This window comes from Microcebus murinus, chromosome 9 (assembly GCF_040939455.1).
Source record: "Microcebus murinus isolate Inina chromosome 9, M.murinus_Inina_mat1.0, whole genome shotgun sequence".
Classification (NCBI taxonomy): Eukaryota; Metazoa; Chordata; class Mammalia; order Primates; family Cheirogaleidae; genus Microcebus; species Microcebus murinus.
This window is the reverse complement of record NC_134112.1, coordinates 56811231-56824745: the sequence shown is the minus strand read 5'-3', so window position 1 is coordinate 56824745 and position 13515 is coordinate 56811231. Positions and strand designations below refer to the sequence as shown.

The window sequence follows — 13515 nt, the reverse complement described above, 5'->3', positions numbered from 1 at the left end:
TTCTTTATGTATGACTTCTTTCACTTAATGCTTTAGAGATTCAACCACATTGTTGTATGAGTATTTCATTCTTTCATATTGCTGAGTAATATTTTTTGGAGTGGATGTACCACAGTTTGTTTCTACATTCCAGTTGATGGACATTTGGTAGTGTCCAGTTTTTGGCTATTATGAATACAACTGTTATAAATATTTGAGTACAATTCTTTCTGGGAGCATAGGTTTTCATATCTCCTGGGTAAATACGTACCAGTGGAATTGTGGCTATCTAGTGAGTGTTTCTTTAAATCTATTAGGAATTTCCAAATTGTTTTCAAAGTACCATTTTATGTTCACAGCAACAATGTATGAGAGGTCAAATTTCTCAATATCTTTATCAACACTTATAAGATTTTTTTTAAGTATAGCCATTTTGGTGGATATATAGTCTTATTTGAGGTTTTAATTTGCATTTCCCTAGTGACTAGTGATATTGAACATCTATCATGTGTTTGTTAGTCATTCTTATATATTTGTTATTTAAGTGTATGTTGTCTGCACTCTGGGCCTAAGACACCAATCTCAGAGGCATTCTTTCTTTTTCTTGAAGGTTTTATAAGCCTGTTTCATGCCTGTAGAATTTAGGGACTCCCAACAGCCTTCTTTCATTTTGTATTCATCCTCTGTCTGTCTCTGTGAAGCCTCAGGCCAGAGGGTGGAGCCAGGAGCCACAGAGGATTATTTACAGACCTTGAAACCTAATGAAGTTTACCCAATTGAATTTTGAGAGAACTGAGATTCAGAGAGGTCACATTGCTATATGAATAGAAACCTGAGTCTCACTATAAAGTCAATACTTTGTTCCTTTCATCATACCACTTTTTGGGTATGATAGGTTCTTTGATAAAAGGGGACATATTAGTTCATTAAAAGAATAAGGTATTTTCTGGATAATAATATCTGAAAGGAAATTATTCTTTCATGAAGAATATTGAATAATGACAAAAGAACTTGATGATTTGACATAAGATACAGAAAATTTATTCATTTCTTCAAATTTTAACTTTAATAAATTATGATATTAAAATATATCTAAATGAAGATGTAAGTAGCTAAATAGCTGAAGAGTATGAATATAGCTTTTGAGTTGAATAAGTCTATACAAGGCAGAACTAGGGACATATTTATAATGTCCATTTAAAAGTGGCCAATAAATTTTATGAAGAATGACTAAAATTATATCTGATTATTCTGCAATGGCAATAACAGCTTCTATTTTTGATGATCTGAAATAGCTTTCTAGGTACTATTTTTTTGTTGGTTGGTTAGTTTTATATTTTTCTTTGCCCTGGTTACTCTATTTCATTTGTTCATTACAGTTTTCATCTTTTATTTTCCACCATTGTCATGTTTCAACTTTGATAATACACATTATACTTTAAAACATGAATTGGTTAGTTTTTTATATCTAAGTGCCAAATTCAACTATCTTGTATAAATTCTTTTTAGATTTATTTAAGACATTTTCATTTTAAAAATAGTGATGTGTAATAATTACTATTTCTCATTTGAGTGAAGGACATGAGGTAAATTTCCTACTGAAAATAATATTACTTGTTTGGTTAAATAATTGTGCAGAGACCATTGGCTAAAACTGACATTTATTTATATATCGGCCAAATTTATAATCTGTCCTTTAATCAAACCCTTTTCTTAGAAATTGGTTCTCTACTTATTTTTGAATCTTATGTCTCTTTGATAATCAGACAACACAGTGTTAATGCTTATTCTAAGCTATCCTTTTACTTACCATTTTTAATTTGCTATGGATTGTTAAGGATTTTATAAGACTTTAGGAAGTCTTATAAAAATTTCCTCTAGATTCCCATATGGCCTATAAGATGAATACTATTACAGTGATTTTAAAGGTTAGAAAATTGAGGTTTCAAAAAAGTAAGCAACAAGTTTACATAGCTGCTAAGAGATGGAAGGAGTCTAGTTTCTGTGAGGTTTCAGAGCCCACACTGCCACTGCTGTACGATTCTGATACCTTGAGTGGAACCGTCCATTGCATCAACAGATACTCATTGTATTCTGACTGTGTGCCACTCACTGGAAAGGACACTCGGGATGCAAGGGGGATTCTTATAGACATGGTTCCTATCTGTGGAACGTACAATCTAGACACAATCGTGGAATGAAAAAAGGTCGTTTGAGTAAAATGTTTTAAAAACACTGGTAAGTAAAGTTTTGAGATTCAGTCACACTAATCAATTCATACTTGATATCAATGTTGGGAAGGAAAAAACAAAGAAAGGGAAAGGAAAAAACAAATTGATAGGTAGACCTGTTTACCTGTTTAGACCTCTCCACCCTCGTTTAGAAAGCTCAGAGTTAAAGAGGGCAGGGGAAATAACATTTTTTCAACTCTTCTGTAATCTAAATAAATAAAACAAGGCACACTATACATTGGAGTGTGGGATATTATTTCCATTTTAAAGACACGGAAACTGACTCTCAAATATATAGAACATAGTGGTGGAATTAAAATTGTAGATTATGTTCAATGTCTTAGCTTCATTTAAAAACCTTTGTAATAAAATTTTCTTTACTCATTCATCCTTTATATTAATGCCATCTCTTCAATTTTTTTTTACTTTTTCTTTCTTCCTCTCCGTTCTCTTTTCCTTCCTTCCTTTTTTTCCAGCCAGCTTAAAATTTTAATGGTACCTACGTGTCTTAGGTGAGAGTTCCTTGGAAGCAAAACATGAGACAGGGATGTAGTGAATGTGATTTATTTGGAAAGTGATCTCAGGTCAACAGGAGAAATGTAGGAAAGGGCAAAGAGAAAAAGCTGATCGAGAACTTTGTCTCAGCTGGAGATGTTCTTCACTCTGATTGCTCGGGCACTAGGGAGCAGGAATTGCGCCGTAGAGTTACTCCGTCCTTGAAGCAAGGGGTCAGCCTCTGGTACCTTAGTGCTAGTCAACCTTTGTTGGAGGGAAGTTTTTCAAGGAAGTGGTAGCTGTGACACACTGTCAACTCTCAAAGTAGCTGGGAGAGCGGTGCGGCAGCAGGTAAGGTGCTTCTGGACAGGGGCCCTACACTATCCATTATTGCTTGGAGCGCCTACAGTCCACAATTCTATACTGAATTCTGTCAGCTAAATTGCTTTGAATTCATATTTGTGTATTCCCCAGGTTCAGTTAAGAGCTCCTGGTACTTGCTAATGACTCAGTGTACGTTTACCTAGGGGCTCAATAACTAGTGAGCCAGAAAGCTATTTTGTGGAAAGACAAAGTTGTTTTTGCCTGGTTGGTCAGTGACTTATTTGGAATTACACCCAACACTTTAATTTTCTAGTACTGTAGTTAACATTTATGAAAATGCTGCCTAATATAATTGCAGTGATAAAGCCTATGGAAACTCTATTTTTATATAGCTTGTTTAGTCCTAATTATTGTGTAGTTCAGCAGTGTGGAGTTATCAGGTGGTGTGGGCAGTCATTTAGGGTTTTTTCCATCTGAAAAAGATTGCTTCAAGACCATGGTGTTGTTTAGATTCTTCTGCTATTGTCTTTTGTTTTTATTTTATCATTGAAGCAAGAATGAGGCTATAGTAGTATATAACACATTTTATTATAATAAATCACTTACACAAACCTTTCATCTATAGAAAACGTTGAATAAATGTGAACTGAATCAAACCTGTTGAGTTGGGCTAAAAAATGTTAAATTCAGCAACATGATTCTTTTAGGTAAATGACATGTCACATATTCTTGATTACATTGATGTGTTCAGTAAAAGTTATTTTTTCCCTAATAAGGCATTTTTGCTTGAAAAAATACAAAAAAAATTTTTGTTGTTTTCCTTCTGATTTGATTCTCTCTGGTTACGTTTGTACTAACTACTGAAATAACAGAGTTCAATACCCAGACAACTGGTTGAATGTTAAATGCAGTGTGTCTCTGCCACCCTAGTCTATATGAAGGGGTATCAGTATTTTATTTGAAACAGTACGTCACTTTGGGTTTTATCCTATGATTATCTAAATTAGGGTCTATGTTTAGCTGAGACAATAACAACCATAACAACCCACAGTTTAGTAAAGCCAAGGATAACTTTAAAAGTCACAGATGAAAGCGATCTGAGGTTCCCTTTTCTGTATACTCTTACATGCTTTTGTTTACCAGCCACGTTTTGGAGGAATATGAGAGTCTTTCACCCAGAATAGAATATACAATTATAATTCAGAAGAAGAATATGGAATGAAAGTAAAAAGAATGAGAGGCAATCGAAAGCAAATAAAAACCTAGTATAAACAAATGTTATCATAAGATAATGTTTGAAAAATATTTACATGATTACATAGATTCCATTCCTAACAAAGATAGCCTTTAACTAAAAAAATTAGATAATTAATAAAAACAAAGTTTCAATTCATGGTCCTTTTAAGAAACCATAGTTTATTTATAGACATTTGGAAGCAGTAAGTATACCCTTTCGACCATAGGCTCTACGTCTTAAAACCATCACATTTCTTTGAGCCTGTGGATACATTGACAATAGAATTTCAATGTATTTCTTAATTAAAGATTAAGAATACTTTGAAAATATAAAACAAATGTGTCTATTTTTAATATAGCATTTGGGACCTAAACAATCGAAGAAATTGTAGAGAAGTTTGTTATGAGAACAGCAGGAATGTACCATAGATTTACAGCAGACAAAAAGGTAAGAGTAAGTTTTATAATTTTGTTCTCTGGAGGTAATGAAAAATAATTTATTAATATCTTTGAAATCCATTAATTTTGTTTTTCTCTTAAAATGTAGCAAATTAATTTGAGAAAATGATATATTAAATGTATGTCATATAAGAAAATTTTTAGGGTTTAAATATTTTATTATACTTGTACTGACTTATAAAAAAGAATATGGTATCATCTTGTCTGTCCAGAATCATTAGGCCATGAGTCATTTGGAGAACAAATATTTTTTAATTAGTTAAGGATTTATCCCTTTACTTGCTACAGGATTTGCTCATGTTTTAAATATTATATAGCATATTTTTCTAAAATATTGTGTGTGAGAATGTGTTTGTTCTTACAGAGTGTGATGAATACAATTTGGGCATCATATTGAGAGCAAAGATCATGAGCTTTGACATTGATTAGGGTTAGAATTCTAGTTTGACCATTTAGCCACTTTTGGTAAAGTTGTTAAAATTTCTGAGTATTGGGTTTTTTGTATTTTTTTTTTTTTTTTTTTGGTTTTGGTTTTAGGCTGTGACATAGGAATAATGAGATATATTTCCTGTAATTGTTATATAAATTAAGTCTGATAGAACTTATACAGGATTCTTGGCACTCATCCAGCCTTTAGATGTCTCAGGACTGTCCTTGTGAACATCAGTTGAGAGATTTGGATTGTTTGACCACATACTAAATAAGACTGAAACATTTTTAGTACCTTAATCAACTTTAACCTTTTTCTTTCTCCTCCTTTTGTCATCTGTCCCCTAATTTGCTCCTTCTAGTTTATTGTAAGCCTTGAAAAACAAATATAAGAAGGAAAAAAGGGAATAAAAATATCAACCAACCAAAAAGCCAACTAAAAAATAATTTTTTAACCACTATAGTGATTGTGTAGAACTGTACTGTTCAATTCAGTAGGCTCTATCCACATTTTAATTAAATTAATTAACACTCTAATTAAAATTAAGAGCTATCATTTCTTTGTGTTAGGAACATTCCAATTCCACTCTTTTAGTTATTTTAAAGTTTACCCTCACTTATTGTTGATTATAATCACTTTGTTGTGCTATCAAATATTATTCTATCTATTTAACTATCTAACTATATATTTATGCCCATTAACCATCTCCACTTTATCCCACCTTCCCGTCTACTTTTCCCAGCCTCTGGTAGCCATCATTCTACTGTGTCTCCATAAGATCAATTGTTTTTAATATTTAGTTCCCACAAATGCCTAAGGTGATGGATACCCCAATTACCTTGATTTGATTAATTCACATTGTATGTCTGCCTGTATCAAAACATCACTTGGACCCTATAAAATATACAACTATTATGTACCCATAATAATTAAAAATAAAAATATTAAAAAATGGAATCATACAATAAAAAAGTTAAGAGTTAAATTTTTTACATTTCAAATGCTTGACAACCACAGCAGCTAATAGCTACTGTACTGGATATCACAGGGAAACATTTCTATCATCACAGAAAGTTACATTGGACAATGCTGGTCTACAAAGTTTAAAGCTCTGAATTTGTGTTGTTGAATTCTAAAGATGAGTGGCATGTAGCTCTTGCTTTCATATAACTTTAGTGAAATAAATAAGATATTTAAAAGAAATGTTTGGAAAATTAAAAAATGCAGTGATGCAGATGATAAATAATTGAAAACATTGGAGAGTTAAACTGTTCAGCATAAAAGGAAGAAACAACTGAGCTGAAAATAAAGCATAGTTAATGGCATTTGTGATTCTCAGTGCATGAAGAATTATAAAATATTGCAATTCAAATGAACCACTTGCAAGAGGAGACAAGGGGAAGGGACAATGATATTTACATTCAGAAGAATGCTATATTTTTCTTTTAAAATGTTTTGTATTTAAAAATATTTACTATGGATATGTATTATTTCAATGATACAAATTAAAATTTTATTTAAAAATAAAAGTTAAGACTTTCTGCCTCTTTCCCCATCTCTGAAAAAATTTCCTGGTATCCCTTTCCATTCTTGCCTTTTTTTAGCTTGACCACACTTAAGGAGGCACCTATCCTCTTGTCCAAACCTATTGTATTCCGAGCTTGAATGCCTTTTCTTCCTATCTCAAATGTTGCCTCATATTTCATTCTTTTTCTCCTCTGTCTTCAAACACCTCTGTCTTCAAACATACCATTTCTATTATTTTCTCTTCAAGTCTATAAATATACGTAAGATTCTTATATCAAACTGCTGTTTTTGATTTTACATTTCTGTCACTTTCTTTTCTACCAGATTTTCTAAGAAGAGTAGCTTCCATTTGTTGTCTCCAATTCCTCATTTATAATTTATTTTTCAACTCTAAAATTCAATTTTTTTCCCTTACCATTAAATTGCTATATCTTTTACCAAGGTTTCCAATTATCTTTGTAAACCATTACTGCTGTCAATGCTAGCAGACCCTTTCTTGGTAAATATGTTGGCCACTCTATTAACTATGCTGATGTTTCCAAAAATCTATCTCTAGCATGTGTGTGTGTATGTATATAAATGCACATAAACATGGGTATATATATGTATATATGTACACACACATAGATATATCTAATCACATATGCAACTGACTATTAAATATTTTCACAAGCATTTGCCATAGGCAATTCAAACTTTAACACAAACTGATCATCTTACCAAAATTTCCTCCTTCTGTTCCTCCTGTTTTTTTTTTTTTTCTCTTGGGCAACTGCGCCACCATCTACTTATCTTTCCAAGTCAAAAGCTTAGAAAACACTCTTCTTTACCCCAAATATATTTGGTTAGCAATTGCTTATACCTCCTTAAAATCCCTCTAAGTCAATCTTTTCTTTCTACCATCACTGACTTAGTGCAAGTGTAACTTAATCACAAAGCCTCTGACCTTCAATTCCCACTTTTCTCCAATTCTTTCTTTACATTGCCCCCAGGGTGATCTTTCTAAATTCAAATCAGCTATATCAGTCTCTGTTTCCTTTATTTTTAACTTACTTTTCTGCTAACCTCTCTGATAGTTTCTCTCACTTTTAAAAATAACTATTGCCTAAATAAATATTTTTCTTGGTAAAGCAAATGCAGAATTTTCAACATTTGAGCACTGCAATTGAGAATCTAATGAAAAACATCCAAATATGATGCTTTTCCTTCGGTTTTACTCTCCCTTGAGGGTCTCTAACAGTCACTACTGTCACCACCAACATTCTGGGTCCTGAAGATACCACTTCTCAGATAAATTTTGATCCCAGACAATATCCCTTCTCTTTTGTACAATGTTCAAAGTGATTAAGTTTAAGTCAAATTGCAACTAAATTTTATAAAACATATAATTCAAATTTTGGGGAAGAAAAATGAGAAAATAGGCAAGGAAAAATTAAAAGCTTATTGGTTTTATTATTTTAAATCTTGCTACCTTTGTTTTTAACAAGTTCTATGGATCTCTTAGGCCAACATTTTACATGAGGAGAAAGTAGTAGGCTTCTAGCACAGCTATTCCACTGCTTTGCTACCTTATGAATAAATAAGCCAAGAATAATGTAGTGTTGATGTTTCCATTGCCTAACTACTTGGTTTTGATTATCTGTGCAGAGGCTGATGCCAGGCTCTGGCAGAACTTTAATGTGGACTTGCAGTTATGATACATGATTCACATTTAAAAATCCCATAAGAACCAGAGTTGGCAGGCAGTAGCCTGGCAGATTGAATAATTACTTTGATGATGTGAAAGTTATGTTTGAACTTTCCTATAAAATATATGTGAATGATACGACACTGCTTTTAGAAGAATTCAGTGAATATTCCCTCATCCTCATGAATAGGAAAGTTGCTCTTGGTAATGCAGCTAGGACTAGTCTCAAGAGACAATTGGCTCAGTCTCCTAATACCATTAATGCCATCGGTTTATTATTTGTTATTTTTAAATTACTTTCTTAAACAATTTCAATATTCTATCAGTTTGTTTATGCCAAATAACCCCACACATTAATTACACCATGTTTTACATACTTATGATGGGTTCAGTCTCAGTTTATAAGGACAAAATTTATTTTATTGAAACAGTATATTTTAATGAATTTTTTTAAAAAACATAGGACTCTTAATGACCATGTGGTTTTTATTAAAGTGGCATTCCCATGCCTCTGGCACCCCCCTTTCTCTCACCCAGTACGAATTAGCTGCAAAAGCCTTCTTTCATGTCATAAGCATGTCTGCTAATTGGCCCCCGGTGTGTACCTACAGTGATGTTTGTGTTCGTAATAGTGACCCTGAACTATTTTGTAAAACTGAACACCTTCAGTTCATTGCAATGTTAAAGTTAACTTAAATGCAATGAAAGTCTTTTAAAATTCTGGGATGAGTGTGCCTTGAATTGTAACCTTCATCAAACAAGTATATTTTATGAGATTATAAAAGACCTTTGAAATCATGTGGCTTATTGATTTATAAACCTGTTTATGGGTCAGCATCCCCTGGGGGAGGGTTAAAAAAGAATGTAGGTCTCTAGGATTTGCCTAAAACTGATTAAAATCCAAGAATCAGAGTGTTTAAGAAATTCCTTAAATATTGCTGTTGTTGATGGACAGCTAGCTTGGGAAGGAATAAAAACTGAATAAATTTATGGTTTCCAGCTTACAGAAGACTAAGGCAGGCCAAGAGAAGCAAAATGATTTTCCCCAAAAACATAGCAGATCTGAGACAAGATTCTAACTCCTGACCCAGTATAATTTCCATGAAAAAAATATAGAATTTCTTACATTATCTAAAAGAAGTAAATATCTAAAAGGAATTATACAAAAAAATAGAAAATATATAATTTCTGTGATTTAAGGATGGATTGTGCCTATTAGGAATAAACTTGTTTCCTTCTATCTTAGATGTTATTGGGCCAGATTCTGAGTAAGTTATCTGTTTGCTTGAAATGTTTGCTGTCATAGCATGAGGCCATGCTAATACAAATATTACCTATGACAAGAGCAGGCATATTATTGTCAATAATAATATGCATGTTATAATAATGTTTTTTTCATATTTCTCTAAGAAACTCAATGTGATATTTTCCTTCAATTTCTAGCTTTGTGGTTTTTATAAGCTGGATTTTCAAATGACATTGAATTGCAGCATTATGTTCTAAAAATATATTCACTTGTTCCATAATACAACATTCCTAAGACATGAGCAATCACTTTTTATGCTGCTGCAAAGTTACAATGATACTAAATTCTAGCCAAGTCAATAGGTTCAACTAAAGCAGCCATTACATGAATCATAAGTCATGGCAGGGACTCATATTATGCCTTGTATTTTTTTTTAATCTCTGAAGAACCATGCATTAATAAAGCCTCTGAAATCTATGCAGGTCTTTATTAATTTCTGCCTATTGACATTCTTCAGTTTTATCTCAGAACTCACTAATGATAATAAGCACTCTGAAGCATTGATATGGTTCAGAATTCAGCTCTAAGTGCTTTGGGTACGACAGCATTTTAGGTCTTTAAAGAATGATTTGTTTACAACAGTAATTATTTACTCTCATGCTAAATTGAAATTTCAGCTCTCTGTTTGGAAAGCCATTGCCATTCCATTATTTACTGGTCCTAGCAAGTACCATTAAACTTTGATAAAGCGGACAATCCTTTTATTTTTACCATTGTAAAATGTCTTCTATAATATATCAGTCAGTGAACTTTCCTGCTCTTAAATGAAAGGCAGAGGACTATCTCTGGCCATTCAGTCATCAGTGTACTTTGAAGTTTTATTATGTGGATCAATAATCATCGTACATGCTGAAGAAGTAGGAGCCTTTGAGAGTAGTAGCTCTGTTCCTAAATAGCAGATTCAGATTCAGTGCAACCACTACAACATAGGGACAGAAATAGAACATCTCTAAGGAGCTTGTAGGTCTAAAGGTCTGTATTATTTTATAAATGAGAGATTGGGCCACATCTGTATTGACTCTTGTTGATGATCTTAAATTTATAGCATCAACCTCTCTGTCATCTTTAGACTTCTATTAAAAGTAGAGAGGATATTTTAATTAACTGAGGTTTAATCTTAATTAGTAAAAAAAAAAAAATAATCAGAACATTGATTTACTGAGCATTTCAGCTGATCAAACAATGTGAATACTATCTGTGCAACAACAAACATGTAAATAAATACCTGTTAAAACACCCTTGTTCTACGGTCCTTTCATCTTGCCAAAGTTCTTCTGTCTTGTCTGTCATTCTTAGGGTAAAGAAATAGAGCAGAAATGACTCAGACTTCTAACAGCTGCAGCTTTAGTTTTTTTCTTCTTCTTTTTTCTATCATGTTGTCAGAAAAATGGGCAAAAATAATTAGAAAAATAATCCAATCTATTTAAGTTCTGAATGTGTTATAAATATTAACCAAAATGACTTTATTCCAACTTTTGGGGGTATCATGCTATTATTGGTTGTGTTTTAAAACTATTTGTCTAAATATGGAGTTAATTTAAAACACAACATATGTGTAAGGTGTAAGGAATGACAATTCAAATGTATGCTCTATTCAACATTTAGTTTTAGAAAATGATTATTATTCCCTTTGAAATCTCCTATATTATTCTGAATTCTATTCCTTTTTCTCTTAGCTCAGAGGAAATTAAATCATCAATTTTATGTTTAACATTGCTTTGCTTTTTGACTTTTACTATATATCTTTCTATGCTAAAACAATATATTGTTTAATTTTTGCATATCTTTAAATAGGAATTACATTGCACACATTTGTCTATGATTTGCTTTTTACTTTTATTATACATTGCATTCCTGAAATTCATTCTTATTATTTTTTAAGGATGCAATACGTTTATTCTCACTGTTGTCTAGTGTCAACACAATATGAATACACTGCAAATTATTTATTTGTTTTTTGCTAATGTACATTTGGATTGTTTCCATAAATATTCAACCCCATTAGGAGTATTTTTGTTCAGATGCACTTGTGCTGCTGTTCTCTAGGGTAAATACTCACATGTTGGATTATGGAATTACAGGTTAAGCTTTGTTAAAGAATGTAAATTTGTTTTCCAAAATGCTTGAAGCAACTGGCATTCATATCATCATTTTATGAAAGTTGCATTTGCATCACATCTTACTAACAGTTGATATTTCACACTTTGATGCCATAACATTTTATTAATCATTTTCTGTGTGTATGTGAATTTTTGCATTTTATTTAAGATAACCTTCCTTAACTGACAACATAAACTTCTGTTTTACCTTTTAAAAGTTTTATGGCTTATATTCCACATTAAGTCTTATACAATTAATGTTTTTGTATGTGATCTAAAGAGTTCAATTTTGTGTTTTCATAATAATAAACAGCTGTTCCACTACCATCTATTGAAAATCATATTCTTTTCCCACTAGCCTATATGCCAGTTCTGTCATAAATCAAGTTTCCAAATATGTGTGGAATTTTGTTTTCTGGAGGGGAAAGAAGGACTGTCTGTACTGTTTAATTGGTTTATACCTGCACCAATATCAGATTATCTTAATTATTATAGCTTGATAATATTCCTGATATTTGGTAAAGAAATTCTTCTTACATTTTTTTTTTTTTTTTTTTTTTTTTTTTTTTTTTTTTTTTTTTTTGAGACAGAGTCTCACTTTGTTGCCCAGGCTAGAGTGAGTGCCGTGGCGTCAGCCTAGCTCACAGCAACCTCAAACTCCTGGGCTAGAGTGATCCTTCTGCCTCAGCCTCCCGGGTAGCTGGGACTACAGGCATGCGCCACCATGCCCGGCTAATTTTTTATATATATATCAGTTGGCCAATTAATTTCTTTGTATTTATAGTAGAGACGGGGTCTCACTCTTGCTCAGGCTGGTTTTGAACTCCTGACCTTGAGCAATCCGCCCGCCTCGGCCTCCCAAGAGCTAGGATTACAGGCGTGAGCCACAGCGCCCGGCCTTCTTACATTTTTATCTTTGTAAAGAGCATCTTATTTATTCTTTCGTCTTTGTACTTCCATGTACATTTTTGATTAAGCCTGTCAAATTCCACAAAATAATATTTTGGGATATTGGCTGACATTAGTTTCAAACTATTGATCAATTTTGGAAAAATTGATATCCCTACAACATTGAGATCTGTATTTATTGTTCATGGTTCATGGTGTGTTTTTCTATACAGTCATGTGCCACATAATGACATTTTGGTCAGTGATGGAGCTCATGTATAAAGATGGTCTCATAAGATTATCATGTCATATTTTTATTATGTCTTTTCTATGATTAGATATGTTTAGAAATACAAATACTTACCACTGTGTTACAGTTGCCTAAAGTATTCAGTACAGTGACATGCTGTACAGGTTTGTAGCCTAGGAGCAAGAGATTATACCATATTGCCTAGTGTGTGGAGGCTATATCGCCCAGGTTTGTGTAAGTACAGTTACAATGCTTGCACAATGATGAGATCGCCTAACTGTGCATGTCTCAGAACATATCCCCATTGTTAAACCATGTATGACTGTAGTTTGTTTTTATAAATGTTTTTTCAGAGGGCTTTATAAGTATGTCTATAAATATTTTGTAATCTTTGTTAAACTCTTAGTATGTATTTTACATTTTTGATGATATAAGTGAAAAATTACATTTTTAAATTAATAGGCTTTATTTTTTAGAAGTTTTAAATATATAGAAAAACTAAACAGCTAGTACAGAGAGTTTACATATACCTCGCCCCAACTCCACAGTTTCCTTGGTTATTAATGTCTTATATTAGTGTGGTACATTCGTTACCATTGATGAA

General features: G+C 32.4%; 1 long non-coding RNA gene across 1 annotated transcript in view; it reads left to right on the top strand.

Annotated features, from left to right (window-relative positions):
* The first annotated feature begins 2888 nt into the window (after nt 1-2888).
* The window catches only part of LOC105879341 (uncharacterized), a 98241-nt gene continuing 87614 nt past the window's right edge, over nt 2889-13515 (top strand). Inside the window, exons 1-2 of the long non-coding RNA XR_001157719.2 lie at nt 2889-3056; nt 4625-4713. This is a non-coding gene — a long non-coding RNA (uncharacterized LOC105879341). The remainder of the gene's footprint in view (nt 3057-4624; nt 4714-13515) is intronic.